This window comes from Schistocerca cancellata, chromosome 2 (genome assembly GCF_023864275.1).
Source record: "Schistocerca cancellata isolate TAMUIC-IGC-003103 chromosome 2, iqSchCanc2.1, whole genome shotgun sequence".
Lineage (NCBI taxonomy): Eukaryota > Metazoa > Arthropoda > Insecta > Orthoptera > Acrididae > Schistocerca > Schistocerca cancellata.
The window spans coordinates 397,116,405-397,131,999 of NC_064627.1; the positions used below are offsets into that span (position 1 = coordinate 397,116,405).

Here is a 15,595-nt window from a genome sequence, read left to right on the forward strand (position 1 = left end):
ATAGTAGTCCTGTGTATTGAATGCTACGTCACAAATACTGTGGAAAGTTTATGCCTAAAATGTGGTGTAAGTGAGACACTATTTTTTAAATTTAAAGCAGTTATTATGGCTCTGCTGGTGACGTCCAGAATATCAACATGGGAAGTACAAGGTCAAACTACTGCTATACAATTATAGTAACATCCCAATGTCTGAAGTAACTACTACACTGCACTATGCACAAAGCCTTCAATAACTATCGTAGCAGATCTTATCAAAAGATGTCTCACAAAATCCGAAGTAAATCCGGTCACATGTAAAGCCAGTGTCCAGACTCTCGTGTATGACAGTGAGGTCATTTTTGTGACAGAAGAACATGTGCCCCTTTCAGACTGGCCACATGCTTCACACTATTAACTTATTAGCTTATGTGTTAATTGCATGCTTGCTGCATTCTATGGTTTAATGCAATTGGTCTGTAACACATTTAAAGCCAATATCGTAGAGCAAGGAGTCTACCTGGATAATAAATATAATATATTTCTTCACACCTTTATCACTTTCTTTGATAGCTCTTTCTTATTAAAAAGTTGCAAGCAGATATGCAGTACTAATGAGCAACTGATGTGGGTAACTAATGGCATAAGGATATTGTCTACGAGGAAACGAGTTGTATCGTAATACAAAGGACAGTCATGACAACATAACAGAATTTCACCACACAAAATACTGCAAAGGACTGGGGAATGTTATCTGACAGATTAAAACATTATACAACAGAATACTACAAAGCTCTCAAGACTAAATTAAAAGAGGTATCGGGAAAGAATGTGGGTGCTCAATATAATATGCCTCTCGTGTATAAGACTGTCAATGATCCATCAGAATTGTGGAAAATATTGTCCTGTCAAAACCACAATCAAAGTCCAAATGCGAGGGCAGTGGCAGTGAAGCACAACACTTAGAACTGAAAGTACGTTTACAAACACCAACAAACAGCCAGAACTAAACTGACCTCCTCGACAGTGTGTGCAGCTATTTATACGAACATAGAATATTCAAGTGTGCTGGTATTTATACAAACATAAAATTTTTACAATATACAAACTTAACATATGTCAATACCTTTCAGAAATGGTAAATACTAAATAACAAATAATAGCTGGTCATCTGGTTTGAACTGGCAACCTGCAACACTTCAGCCATCGATGCTAACCACTGTGCCATACTTGTCAAACCACACCTCACGGCATTGCCCCTCTCTTGGAGAAACAATGACCCACTGTATGAGAAGTTCTCATTGAAGTTGATTACTGCACCCTAGATCCTGATGTTGTCAAAGGTCATCTGTATGATGGGGCTAGTGGAGCCTTGCAGTCCGGTCGTGTTGTTACATCTCTTCACTATGATGAGCACTGAAGGCAGCATCACCGCCTCCACAACCTGTCACTCCACCACTTCTACATTATGGCAGCCCTGTTTACCGTGGGTTGCTGTAGTTCTATGGTTTTTTGGTAATGCTGAATCTTTCCTCTGTTCAGCATCAATGTCATTTACTGCAGTGATGACTGAGATTTCATTCATACTACTGTGTTACGCCAAAGGATCCACTGAATGGCAATCGCCATTGTGGTGTTTGCATCCATATCTGTATACCACTATGACACTGTACTCCTGAAGCCCCAGTGGCCATCTTGCCAGTTGACTCAACAGATCCTTCAGGCTAGTCAGCCAGCACAGAGAAAGGTAATCCATTACAATGATGAACAGTTTGCACAAACATGGATGGAACTTGTTGATGGCCCAAAAAACTGCAAGGCACTCTTTCTTCATTGTCGAGTACTTTATACCAGATTTAGAAAGTACTCGGGGAGCATAAGCTATCACATTTTCAGCAACTTCTTGAATTTGTATTAGAACTGCCCCTATCCCAAAACCACTACCATAGGTGCCAAGTCCTTTCTTGTACCTCTTTCCAGGAAAACTTGTGTCTCCTTGCAGTAATTCTTTGATGTGATGTGTCTTGGTACCGAAGTCCTTTATAAATTGCTAAATTGTTGGATGAAGAGGCACTCTTTCGGATTCATGCTGATATCTGCAATCTGAACACACTTCAACATGGTTGTCAGATGGCATAGATGTTCTTCAAAATGAGTTCAAAATATGACAATGTCACCCAGATAGCAAAGACACATTATCCATTTAAGGTGTCGCAGCAGGCTGTCCATAATGTGTTTGAAGGTGGTTGGGATATAACAGTACGTAGTCCAAACAGCATGAATTTGAACTTATACAGGTCGTCAGGAGTTTGGAACATAGTCGTCAGCCTAGTCAATATTGATTCGCTACTAATCCTTCTGCAAGTCCATAGCTGTGAAATACTTTGCTCCATTCAAAGTTGGGTGCTTGATTTGGGGGAAGAGAACCAAATAGTGAGGTCATTGGTCCCATCAGATTAGGGAAGGATGAGGAAGAAAGTTGGCTGCGCCCTTTCAAAGAAAGCATCCCGGAATTTGCCTGACACAATTTTAGGGAAATCAAGGAAAACCTAAATCAGGATGGCAGGACCTGGGTTTGAACTGTCGTCCTCCTGAATGTGAGTCCAGTATGGTAACCACTGTGCCACCTTGCTCGGTCCCATTCAAGCACTCGAGGGTTTTACCAATGCGCGGCAATGGATAGACATGTTCCGTGATTTTGTTGAATCCTCTGTAGCTGGTGCACAAACGCCATGTGCCATCCATCTTCTTGACAAGAATTACAAGAGAGGACCAAGGACTCTCTGAAGCTTCAATGATGTCATCTTGGAGTATCTTCTACATTTTCTGTTAAATTAGACATTGTTCAGCCAGCAATACCCTATATGAATGCTGGCTAATCGGTGGATGGTCCCCAGTGTTGATACAGTGTTTTATCATGGGCTGCTTGATCTAACCCTTCTCCATTCCAGTTTTGAACGCATCTTAAAATTGATTCAGAATGGCTATTACTTGCTAATGTTCCTTGGTCAGGTCAGATGCTACTGGAAGTTCAATAGTAGCTTCCTTCCCTGTGTTGTCAGTACTAGCACTGGAGCAAAAGTCTTTAACAATAACCCTAAGCTGCCCTTTTTGGACTGTTTCAGCAACCTTTAGGAGTTGACAGGGACGATCTGTGGCTGCTCAGGACAATTACTGACCAAAGTTCTCCTCGACCACCCATAATTCTTATGATTGTCACTGGCAGGTAATTTATTTTTGTGAACCTGAGTAGTTTTTAGCAACTGACAGAAGCTTTTACATCTACAACTACATACATACTCCACAACCCACCAAATCATGCATGGCAGAGGGCACCCTGTACCACTAGTAGTAATTTATTTTCCTGTTCCACCTGCAAATAGAGAATGGGGAAAAACAACTGTCTATATGCCTCCATATGAGTCCTAAGCTCTTTAATCTTAGCTTCATGGTCCTTACATCAAATGTACAGTGACAGCAGTAGAATCTCTCAGCAGTCAGCCTTTAAATTTTCTCAATAGAGACTCCTATTTGACTTCTCGAAGCATCTCCATAATACCAGCAGCTTGTTTGAACTTACTGGTAACAAATTTAGCAGCCTCCTCTGGGGGTGAACCAGTCTTTCCTAAAATTCTCCCAATAAATCCAAGTCGGCCACTCAACTTTCTGCTACAATCCTTACATTCTCATTCCATTTCATACATCGGCCCTCCAATCGTGGATAGAAAGAATGATGTAAAGTTTGTAGTGTCTTGTTTTGCTGTGTTGTATGTGAATGTTGCAACAGGCAGTATTATATTACAATATCTCTATTTGACATCAATGTACAATGAGAGTACCGTATTTACTTGAATCTAAGCCGCACTTTTTTTCCGGTTTTTGTAATCTAAAAAACCGCCTGCGGCTTAGAATCGAGTACAAAGCAAGCGGAAGTTCTGCAAAATGTTGGTGGGTGCCGCCACAACTTACTTCTGCCGTCAAATATATGTAGCGCTACACAGGCACAAAGATAAATCCTGGCGCCAAAACCTCTGCGTAAAAAAAAAAAAAAAAAAGGTGGAAGACGAGCTTTTTTTTCTCCGCCCCGAGTTTCGACCACTGCATTTTCATACATTATCCAACGAAGTAAATACAAATTCCGTATTGTTCCTCTTCGAATGTAGCAGCATTTCAATGTACTATGAAAATCCGACTGGCAGGACTGTTTGGGATGTTTGTCAATATGGCCAACTCTACGTTCTGAATTTTTTTCCTATCTGTGAGAAGAGATGGTTGCTCATAGGAACTTTTATAAATTGTGAATCACATGCAGTATTCTGGTCACCATAAGAATAATACGAATATAAACATTTTGCCATGATTGTTTCATGTTTGCTGCTATCTCATTTAAATCCTGTCTGCCTAATAAACTACGAAATTAGAGTGAGACAACAGCAAACGCGGAAGAATATACATATCATGTCATGTTTATATTCGTATTATTCTTACGCTGAATACTGATACAGTCAGAAATGAAGCACGGCAACTGACTAGATTTTTAAATCTAAGGTGACTCTAATTTCTGTGCAGAATGTAATGTACTAAAGAGGCGCCTGCAAAGATTTCCAAATGGACAAAATTTTTCGCTAAACTCTCGTTCAGAACATCTTCTATCATACGCAGTCTATTATTTGATTCTTGTTGATCATTACCGAAGAAAGCAGCAGTGTAAGTAACAACAAATAGCAGTTTCTTGCCATTGTTTCGCTAATGAGACGATTCCTCTCTCTTTTTATTGTAAGCGGAGGTAGCGCGCACAAAAGCAAGCCATGCCGCGAGCGGCAACAGGCCGTAAACACGCACTATCAGAATGCGACAAACAATGCATGACACAGTACAGTAATGCATTTTCAGCTTAGAGCAATGTAAACACCTATAACAAAGAAAACTGCGATTATCAGATCAAAGAAAAATAAGCAATCAATTCAAACCAGACGAAGCACGTGGAAAAGGAAGGGTACCCGTATAAATACGGATGGAGCGCCTGACGCATAGCAATGGCTACCTGGTAACGCTTAACTGCTAAGCTTACGACTCGAACCAAACTGCTGTAGCTGTATTGTCATTCACTCGACCTAAATTGTGTCTCATATTACAATCGACCAAATTTGTTTCGATTTGGAGATGCGGCCTATAACTTTTCTCTCCCCTTGAATTTCGAGTCTCAAATTTCAGGTGCGGCTTAAAATTCGGAAAAATTTTTTTCCTTGATTTCGAGTCTCATTTTTCAGGTGCGGCTTAGATTCAAGTGCGGCTTAGATTCGAGTAAATACGGTATATCTGCTGTCTTATTAAAGTGTTCAGCGAAGCCATTTTTTCTGTGGATGATAGGTAGTTACCATCCTGTGGGTGATGTCACAATGTGAAATTATCTCTGGCACTAGTGTTGATTGGACAATGTTTCCACGATCAGAGAGCATCACATGAGGTAGTCCATGCATTCAAATTGTCATTGTCTACAAGGAAGTTTGAAATTTTCAGAACATCAGCTGTTAGCACAGTTTTGTGACAGCACAGCAGGTGTAGTAATCAGTGCAGACTATTTATTATCCATCGGTTTCCATTTGTCAACTTAGAAAACCTTCCCAAGAGGTCAATTCCAACTCTGTGGAATGGTGCTGCTGCAAGTGGAATTGATACCAGAAGACCCAGGGGTAATAGCCAAATGTCGTTCCACAGTTGGCATTCTTTACAGTAGCTCACATAATGTCTAACTGATTGGTAGAGACTTGGCTACTGATACCTGCACCTGATTCAGTCAAAAGCTTCACAAACCCTGGGTGACTAGACATTGGAGTGTTGTAGATTACTTCAGGATTGCTCGCCACAGACGAGATCAGATGAAGAGCAATCATTTCCACCCTACTGGACATAGTTCTTCTTATACAATATATTGTTTATTAACTGGAATCTTCCTTTGGTCAGTTCCTCATTCTCCAATGCTCCTGTAATGCTGAGCATTACTGGATGAAAAGCAGCTTCACTGCAGATGTATGCAAGGCAAACTGGCAGCGGAGATATGAAATTTCATAAGCGAACCTGTTTTGCACATCACAAGGCAGTTGGGCCAAGCCTCACAATCATGATGACATTGCAAAAAGGCTATGCAACTACAAACCGGCTTGCAGATTATTTACACATCACTGAGACATGAAGGTGTTGATCTGTATGTACCTGGAAGCACTGTATCGGCACAACAAGCATGCTATTAAATCACCACGAATACCCTCTTGTTCTCGCACAGTTATGCGTGGAATATGCAATCCACTTGTTGCCCTTCCTCCACAGTTTGCAGGGTCTCATGTGAGAAAAGTGTAACAGTTTCGCACAAGTGAAGCTTTCTAAAACTGTGCTGATTTGTGGACAGAAGCTTTGCCCTCTCAAGGAAATTTATTATACTCAAACTGAGAATATGTTTAGGGATTCTGCAGCAAACTGATGTTAAGGATATTGGTCTGTAATTTTGCTGATCTGTTCTTTTACCATTCCTATACACAAGAGACGACTGTGCTTTTTTCCAGTCACACGGGACTTTGTGTTGGGTGAGAGTTTCGCAATAAATGCATGCTAAGTAAGGGGCCATTGCTGTGAGTACTCTTTGTAAAACCAAACTGGGATTTAGTTGCTTTCAACTCTTTCAATTGTTTCTCTACACCACAGTTGCCTGTTACTAAGTCCTCCTTACAGGAGTCTGTGTGATGGTCAAATGCTAGTATGTTTGTACGATTCTCCTGCATGAATGATTTCTTAAACGCAAAATTTAAGACTTCAGCTTTATTTTTGCTATCTCCTACTGCCACACCTGACGACCAACAAATGACTGGACGAAGCCTTAGACCCACTTAGTGATTTTACACAGAACCAGAATTTTTTCAGGTTCTCTGCAAGATCTTTTGCTAAGGTGTAACAGTGGTAGTCGTCGTAAGCTTTGCGCTTCAACGGCAAACAACTGCACAGAGCAATGTCTGTTGTGTGCTGCTTGGAATAACTTCGTCAATCTGGAATTCTGATCTTCCAGAGTCTAAGACTGCTTGCCATTCCTGGAAGATATCCATATAAGAAAAACAGCACGACTACCATTTGTTAAAACAATGAATTCTATAGGCTGTGTTCTGTCAATGATTTTTACTCTTGCAATACATGCTCCTGTTGCTGGACTATTTTCCATTTGTTTCCATCAGCAATATTGCTTTCATATTGTGGAACATTACCTTCTTTAGCTGGTGACAATAAGCATTTGACATTCCAGAAAAAGGAGCATCCGAGTCGACTAGCAGTTGAACTGTTTGACTGTCAATGAAATTTCCTGTCATCTTGACAAATGTCGTCCATGGAGAATTTTCATCTATGGCAGCCTCACCTCGCTAGATGGCTGTTTTGTTAATTTTCCTGTATTGAGCAGCTAGGTGAACAGCTGGTATCTCCGTACAGTGACAGGGAACAGCTATGGTGAGTGACCCCATCCACATTACAGCAATGAGCTTCAGTCCACAGGTCGACTACCACCAACTGCAGTTGACTGGTGTGAATAGGACTGCTGTGATGTATGACATCTTGTGGCATAATACCTGGCCAAGTCCCGTCTTCTTTCTCTGCAGCAATGCACAATGCTTCCAGGGCGTCCACAGTGAAAACAGACTGATGTGTTGTCCTCCAACATCCAAATGTCTGTCCTTCTGCGGGGTGCTCTGCTTGTTGGAGGAGTTAGTTGTACCTGCGTTGGTCAGACGCTGGGTTGTCATTGGATGGTGGAAACAGAACTCCAATTTTGCCATCCATTCTTCATGGAACGTTCAATTCATGGTGGAGACTAGTGCCAAAGATTGATACACATCCTCCTCAAAATTCTTCATAACCTCATGACTTACGGTGTTGATGTTAATGGCTACTATCTCTTGTGTATTCAATCAGACAGCTCTGGCTGCCATACACCACTCTCCCTTTCTTGTTTACTATCTGGTGTTAGAGAAAGGTGAGCGCAATGTCTTGTTTCAAACTGCCAAATGGACCACATTCGGGAGCTGATCACACCTCTTTTATCAGACTCTTTTTATGTTGCATTTTCTTAATGTGCTGACATCTTTTCATAAATTATTCTTCTGATGTGACACCCTTTGCTAAGAGCTTGGTCCATACCTTCTGTGACTCCCTTCATCAAATGTGAGATTCTGCCAATTTCTGTGATATTTGGATTCAAAACGTTACAAAGGTACAAATCATTCTGTAAGTACGATTGTGTAATTTTGCCATGACACTGGGACTTGTTCTTCCTCTAAGCAAACTTGCTGTTGCTTACCAGAAAATGTTTTCTTCAGTTCAATATGGAATCTGTCGCAGCTTTGTTGTTCTCGAACCATTAGTGGGCTGCGCTGTCTCAGTAAAAGTATGTGTTTGCCAAACACATTATATCGTACCACCTGTTGCATCTGATGACTTGGTTTAATCCTCTCAGCCATTTCTTTGGGTCCTAACCAGCATCTTCAGGAGGGGGAAAAAAGGATGGATGCATGATGTACAGCTGATTTACCACTGTTTTGGAATCCACATCTCTCTTGAATATACAGTTCTTAGGAATGAAGTACTGCTTGTATTCTAGTTCTGCCCATTTAGGAAGTAGCTTTTGCATTACCTAATTCAAGCCATGGTGATGCAGGTGTTTTGGAGTTCCTGCCATGTCCACTGTCCCGACTAAAAACTCACTTTTTCCCATGTGAAAACACTTCTTCCAAGGTGAAAAATATGCTTTCCCATGAGAAGTGACAGTATATTTTCCCTTGGAGTTGTAAAAATATCAATCTCTTGAAAGGTAAAGGTCTTATACACCAGCAAAAAAACTTGGCAAAAAAGAAAAAGAAATGTGGAAAAAAATAAGTTTTGGAAAGATCTGTGATGTGCACCATATTTTCATATTAAGATACCATACTAAGGGATAGAAAAGATCCAACGGAGAGCAGCGCGCTTCGTTACAGGATCATTTAGTAATCGCGAAAGCGTTACAGAGATGATAGATAAACTCCAGTGGAAGACTCTGCAGGAGAGACGCTCAGTAGCTTGGTACAGGCTTTTGTTGAAGTTTCGAGAACACACCTTCACCGAAGAGTCAAGCAGTATATTGCTCCCCCCTACGTATATCTCACGAAGAGACCATGAGGATAAAATCAGAGAGATTAGAGCCCACACAAAGGCATACCGACAATCCTCCTTTCCACGAACAATACGAGACTGGATTAGAAGGGAGAACCGATAGAGGTACTCAAGGTACCCTCCGCCACACACCGTCAGGTGGCTTGCGGAGTATGGATGTAGATGTAGATGTAGATATGCTGGTCTTCTGGGATCGACATTCTTCTAAGTGGCTGGTCCACAAAGTGTTAAGTTTTAAATGAGAGTCAAAAGCTCATGTAACCTAATTCATCTCACATAAAAGGAAATTGACATTGAAACTAACACTTTGCAAAGCATCATTCGCAATATTTTCTCACGACCTGTACAAAATAGCTTCGTTTCAGCAGCTGCCAGAGAGTGCCAGAAAACAGGCGCCTTCATGTGGGCAGCTTCAATGACATAGAAAGCCCATATGTTCATACATGTATAGTATTAAGAGCTCTTACATGATGTCATAAAAGAAATAGGATACTCCAGGAGCATTGGAATTTCATAAACCACACTAAAATGCATAATTCAGCTTAAAATGCAAATTCATATGTTCAGATTCACAATGAACTAGGCCCTAATCTGATATTAAGCTTTTCAGTGCCGTTTTCACAATGCAAATTTTCTTGGAGTACCACTACTGTTTGGTTCTTTACTATGGCATAAGTGCCGGAAGATGAAAATGTGCCCTAAAAATTCAGTGAACAGTTGAAACTAGCCAATAGTGTAGAATGAAACACTTTGCTTCTAATAAACTGACTGCCTCTGGGGAAAAGATGAACGAAAGCCACATTTACTTAGCAAACTGACTATAATAACTTCATTGTTCTGCAAGGTGATTGACTGCCAAAAATGTGGAAATAAAATCGGAAAACAAACTAATAACATATGTTAGCCTTCCATAATTATGTGAATGTATTTTAATTCGCTTGATAGCTCCAAACCACAGACACCCGTTTTGTTTTCATTTGATGTGAGAAGTGTAAACGAGGAGGAAACAGCAAAATCGCTAAACGTAAACATGACTTACGTGGAGAGTAACCTCCTCCCCACTACAACCTAGACTGCAACGCGCAAGGGCAAATTTTGCAGCTTGGGCGCACCAGAATAATGTTTCCGGTAGCATTTGGCTGCTTACCACTACTGCTGATACAGCTAACAGCCACACTTCAAGCAGCCGGAAGCCAGAGAAGTTAGTGCCCATACGCAACTCAACTGCGCATGTGCATGAGCCTGCGGGCAACTGCTCAAACAAACTTAATATAAACAGTTGTGACATCACGCTCATTGGCAGCAGTTTATTGTTATGAAGTATTCCATAGTCTTCAACCTAAAGCCTTTGATACACTTTGCTGTTTATCAGGTCTTACCAGTCAAAGTTACAAAAATTTCACTGAAGACTAAAACAATGAAAACTTCCCAGAATTCTAAAAAATTCCCAGGTTTTCGCCATTTTCTTCTGGATGAAAAAATTCCCGGGTTTTCCGCAGATTTCCTGGAGCTTATAATCCCTGTTCAATGAAGAAATTTTATCAATAGCTCTTGAAGTTAATCATGAAGTTCTTTAAATATTTACAAGCTGTGAGGCATCCCTTTCTCCTTTGTTTAAAATGTGTGTGTGTGTGTGTGTGTGTGTGAAAGAGAGAGAGAGAGAGAGAGAGAGAGAGAGAGAGAGAGAGAGAGATGATAATGAAGATAATTTCCTGCCAATTTCTTCATTACCAGTGCTTGGCTTCAGGAAAGAAGTATCAGTGTTTGGCTTCAGGAAAGAAGTATCAACACAAAATTCAATTTTTTCTTTTGTGCATAAGGCACTATAAGGAGTAAATGACAGGTTGAGCATGATAGGTATTTTCTCTGAATTAACAAATGCATTTGATTATGTGGACAATGCAACACCTTTGCCTAAGATGGAATATTTTGAGGTAAGAGAAAAATCTCAAGGGTGTTTCACTTCATATCAGGAATGTGGGAAGCAGAAGACTGTCAATCAGTGTCACCAAACAAGGAAGAGGTTTAAATGTGACTGGAGCCATTTACAGAGTGGGATGTTACAGAGTTTGGCTCTGGGTCTTCTCCCCAATTCTATTTAGTACTTCCTAATTTGTTACGCAATTTACCTATCTAACATTCTGTATTCTTCTGTAGCACCACATTTCAAAAGCTTCTATTCTCTTCTTGCTAAACTGTTCATCACCCATATTTCACTTCCATACATGACTACACTCCATACCAATACTTTCAAAACAGACTTCCTGACACTTAAATCTACACTCGATGTTAACAAATTTCCCTTCTTCAGAAATGCTTTCCTTTCCAATACCAATACTTCCAAAACAGAATTCCTGACACTTGAATCTACACTCAATGTTAACAAATTTCCCTTCTTCAGAAATGCTTTCCTTTCCATTTCCAGTCTGCATTTTATATCCTCTCTACTTCGACCATCCATTAGTTATTTTGCAGCCCAAATAGCAAAACTATCCCCTACTTTAAGTATCTCATTTCCTAGTCTAATTCCCTCAGCACCATTTAATTTAGTTCAATTACACTGCATTATCCTCATTTTGCTTTTGTTGGTGTTCATCTTATAACTTCCTTTCAAGACACTTTCTATTCCGTTCAACTGCTTTTCCAAGTCCTTTGCTGTCTTTCACAGAAAAACAATGTCACTGGCAAATCTCAAAGTTTTTATTTCTTTTCCCTGGACTTTAACTCCTACTCCAAACGTTTCTTTTGTTTCCTTTACAGATTATTTGATATACAAACTGAATAACACCGGGAATAAACTACAATCCTGACTCACTACCTTTTCAACCACTGCTTCTCTTTCAAGCCCTTCGACTCTTGTAACTGCCATCTGGTTTCTGTACAAATTGTAAATAGCCTTTTGCTCCCTATATTTGATCCCTGCCACCTTCAGAATTTGAAAGAGAGTATTCCAGTCAACATTGTCAAAAGCTTTCTCTAAATATACAAATGCTAGAAATGTAGGTTTGCTTTTCCTTAACCTACATACTAAGGTAAGTCATAGGATCAGTATTGTCTCAACGTTTTCCTACATTTCTACGCAATCCAAACTGATCTTCCCCGAGGTCAGCTTCTACCAATTTTTCCTTTCGTCTGTAAAGATTTCGTGACTAGTATTTTGCAACCGAGACATATGAAACTGATAGTTCAATAATTTTCACACCTGTCATCACCTGCTTTCTTTGGATTTTGAATTATTATATTCTTCTTGAAGTCTTATACACCTTGCTCACCAGATGGAAGAGTTTTCTCATGGCTGGCTCATCCAACGCTATCAGGAGTTCTAACGGAATGTTGTCTACTCCCGGGGCCTTGTTTCGACTTATGTCTTTCAGTGACCTGCCACATTCTTCATGCAGTAGCATGTCTCCCATCTCCATCTATGTCCTCTTCCATTTCCATAATATTGAACTAAGTACTTCGCCCTTGTATAGGCACTCTATATACTCCTTCAATCTTTCTGCTTTTCCTTCTTTGCTTAGGATTGATTTTCCATCCAGGTTCTTGTTATTCATACAGGTGGTTCTCTTTTCTCCAAAGGTCTCTTTAATTTTCCTGTAGACATCATCTATCTTACCTCTAGTGATATATGCTTCTACATTCTTACATCTGTCCTGTAGCCATTCCCGCTTAGCCATTTTGCTCTTTCCGTCAATACCATTTTTGAGACATTTGTATACCTTTTTGCGTGCTTCTTTTACTGTATTTTTATATTTTCTCCTTTCATCAATTAAATTCAATATCTTCTGTGGTACCCAAGAATTTCTATTAGCTCTTGTCTTTTTACCTACTTGATCATCTGCTGCCTTCACTACTTCAGCTCTCAATGTACTAACGCTTCTTTTACTGTATTCCTTTCCCCTTTTCTTGTCAATCGTTCCCTAATCTTCCTTCTGAAACTCTCTGCAACCTCTGATTCTTTCAGTCAGGTCCCACCTCCTTGAATTCCTACCTTTTTACAGTTTCTTCAGTTGTAATCTACAGTTCATAATAAATTGTGGTCAGAGTCCACATCTGTCACTGGAAATGTCTTACAGTTTAAAATCTGGTTCCTAAATATTTGTTACAGTTACAGGAGGTTTGGTATGGGAGGAGAGTGGGAATCGAGATAGGTACAAAGGAGAAAAAAGGCTACTGGGTGCACTGGCAAATGTCACATTCCTGTAAACACCCCCCCCCCCCCCCCCCCCGGCCTCAACCTTCGCTAGTCCCTTTCCTCTACCTACCTATTCACATCCCTGCTCTCATTCCAATACTACACAGCCTTCTTCTCTGCCAACTCATCCACTAGTCTTTTTCCCTTTCTGTACTCCCCCCCTTCCCCCCTGCACCCAGTAGTGCTGTCCCGTGCCGCCCTGTCCTGTCCCCACCTGCATACACCCATAAGCAGATTACAGCTTCCCCCATCCTTGTTCTGTGCCCTGCTACTCCCTGCCCTCTCCCATGTCTCCTCAACCCCCACCGCTAACCTCAGACTGCTGCTTCCATCTGGCAAAGCCGACATTCCACTGTAGTGGCCAGAGACGGTGGTTGTGTGTGTTAGTAGTGCTTGTAACTAATAGGATAGTCAGTAAACTTCAGCATTTGGATTTCCTGAGAACATATTATTGTTTATCAGCAACAAAATGTAGTTTCTGACATGTAACTGCTGTAGAAGCAAGATTTTATTGTCACATCATACCAGTACATCAACCATTTTAAGTTCTTAGAACTGAAGGTAGGTGGAAGGCTTGTTGGAAGTTACCATGTTCATGATGATCTGCAGAAACTGTATGCTTCTATCTTCACTAAGGAATTATCTCCACTGTCACTGAAAATAAAATAAGGATACTTGTTTCTTTTGCTTACTTTCACTTTCTACCTCATATGGTGATGTATTCTGGGGCAAGCCTGTGGACTCACTGAAAATATTCTCAGCCTATGAAATAGGGGTCATACTAATCTGCGGTTCAGTTTGTGAAATTTGTGGAGGTGTTGTCCAGCTGCCTCTCTGCTATCCCTGTACATATATTCTGATCCGAGCTTTGTTGTTGACAATACTGACTCATTCAGAAGAAACTGCAACATTCATACAGTGAACATCCAATAGAAAAATAGGCTGTTCTTGGGTAACACTTCTTTAAGCGCTGTTGAGAAAGGTGTGCACTATTCAGCAGGTTTAATTTTAGATAGGCTTCTACCAGAGCTGAAAAATTAAGCGATAAACCCCAAGTGTTCAAATCAAAGTTGCAAGTTTTTGCACTGGCACACTACTCCTATTCTGCACAGAACCTAAAGAATCTTCTATGTAATCTTCTTGTGACACACTCCTTTTATTCCGTACACGAGTTGCTCGCAGTAGTCGAGAATTTCTCTCTGTAATGTTTATTTTTCCACAATTGTTTACAAATTTTCTAGCCTATAATCCTGTGAACGATGTACTGATTTGTCTATGACCTAGTAACCTTCACTTACATGACCCCGAAAAACCTCATAGAAGTATAACAATTGATGGATAGCTCTACACAACAAGTGATAATGATTTGACACATGTACTGTATGTCATTTTATACCTAAGGAGGGTCTTTTGTCAGATCGAAACAAATCATGATTTTTTTAAATAGAATATTTTGCAAATGGAGAGATGAAAAGATCATCATGACACTTGTTCAATTATAGGGCACATTTCCTGAGTATAGTGTCTCTAACAAAATGGTTTCCACAGCCTTCTACAGCCTCATGCCATTGATCATTGTGCTAATACTTCCATGTTTAGGGCTGGTTTTCCATGTGACAAGTAAGAGGGTGCTCTGCGTCTCTATCTGCTCTTCTGCTCTCTTTTGACATGGCTATTGACAGACTGAGGATGATTTCCTATACACAAAGACTTCGGACACCACAGCTGATGACTTTTATTCAAAGCCTAATCAGCAGCTGGGAACAAACCTAGGACCTTTGCAACAATATCAAAAAATGCTAACACCTAGACAGCAATCCTACTGGTGTGAAACAATCAATGGTGAGCCCATTTTCACTATATCCACACAATGCACACCATTTATTTATGTCAACTGTCAGAATTGCATCATCTGTACATTTACATGGATTTCTGTGATAGTTCTTTAATTAAATGACCTTACTGTCTACAGCTGTACCATCCACAATCAGCTTCAGAAAGCTACTAACATTAGCTACACAATTGTTCATACATATTTTGATTGTTAACTGTCCTTTGGACTTTCCTAGAGCATGTCAATGCTGCTTTCATTTCTGATATTTGCCTAACGAGAATGGTGAACTCTCATTGTGGATTAAGCGGGTTACTAACTCAGGGCACAAAATCAAGAGATATAAACATTACTGTGGAGCTCACTGACTGATCCAGTTATATGTGAAATACATGTTGTGTTAAAGGG

The 15,595-nt window shown here is 40.3% G+C and overlaps 1 protein-coding gene across 1 annotated transcript in view; it reads right to left on the bottom strand.

Moving 5' to 3' along the window:
- The window catches only part of LOC126161823 (nucleoprotein TPR-like), a 302,767-nt gene that overhangs the window by 28,290 nt on the left and 258,882 nt on the right, over positions 1-15,595 (bottom strand). The gene's annotated exons all lie outside the window — the stretch shown is intronic.